The sequence below is a fragment of the Xenopus tropicalis genome, chromosome 7 (genome assembly GCF_000004195.4).
Source record: "Xenopus tropicalis strain Nigerian chromosome 7, UCB_Xtro_10.0, whole genome shotgun sequence".
NCBI lineage: Eukaryota > Metazoa > Chordata > Amphibia > Anura > Pipidae > Xenopus > Xenopus tropicalis.
The window spans coordinates 81443435-81444861 of NC_030683.2; positions in this window are offsets into that span (position 1 = coordinate 81443435).

Below are 1427 nucleotides of genomic sequence, written 5' to 3' on the forward strand. Positions count from 1 at the left end.
CCCACTGAATGCTGAGTCTCCTAAAAGCAGATCCTTAGTGCCTGTACCTCCTAAGATCTCTAATTTGTTTCATCAGCATCTCATTCCCAAAGCTCCTACATTTCTTGCCTGTACTGCACCCCTCTCTGCACCTGACACTACTACTAATTCTAAATTGATTATTTTCTTCTTTATTTCTATCATTTTACCCTCTTACTCTCCTTTACTGCCTCTCTTCTTCCACTGGTGCACTTCATCCCAAAACTGCCTTCAGGACAAAGCTCATCTCTTCTCCCTGTCCCGTGCGCTACATACCCCCCCTCCTTTCAGGTTTTTCTTATGACCCTGAGTTGTGATGCAGACAGCCCATACATGCTGCACTGTATATTGATAATAGATATCCCTGCATTAATATTGAGCTCAGCACATGCAATATAAGCAGTTAAAGGATTCCTTTTGCAATCAATCTACGATAACCAAGTATCTATACTCTGCCAATAAACATACTGTACTCCATAATGATAATAGCCGTTACCTAGTACTAAAACTACAAGACTAGGGGCTCTGAATTAAATATGACCTACAAATAATTATTAACCCTTTTTAAGGTATTGTGAATGTATATGTTGGAAATGGATTTCACAATCTTTATAGTGGTGTAAATCCCTTGACCTTCAAACTGGTGAATTACAAATCCCATCATCCTCAAACAGGCTGCACAGGGATTAAGTATTGTACTATAATTAGTTTCTATATAATGAAAAAATATCACTCCTCCACGAGATATTGAAAACTTATATTACAGAAATGAACATTATTATATTTGCAATTTATTTCTGGTGAAATTTTACTGATCCTTGTGTTCGGCTCCCTTTAATAAATCGTTTCTAGATACATGCAGTTTTCACTTGTGATCAAGAGAAATATGCTATGAAAGATTTTGGCACAACTGTATAACAAGGATTAAGGGTCAGAATACTGTTTAAAGGAAATTATTAAGTATTCTTATTTTTAAAGGAAAAAGGGAAAGTCCCAGTTTGTATGTAAACTCGGATCTCTAACTTTTAGCTGTCTATCTGTTGTTAAACTACAACACTCACCCACATTGGGAGATATATCTGTAGTTTGCTAGAGCTTGAGGTCTGGAATCAGAAAAATCCCTGCATAAAAGCAAAGCACAGCTACCAAGCACCGCTGTTATAAAGCAAACTATTCTAAAAAAACAATTAAATATCTACTGAACAGAGCAGCACATTTACAAGGAACGTACAGACCGTCCAGGTATTTGGTCCTAGAACTGCTCATTAGCTTCACACACCGATAAAGAACTAACTGCAGCCAGTGTGCAGGGGGCGGGGCTGCTCGTCTGGCTCCACCCCTCAGTAAAACTGCAGAGATGAAAAGTCAGCAGTAGTGTCTCTGCACATGGGAAGCGATCCAAGGATACA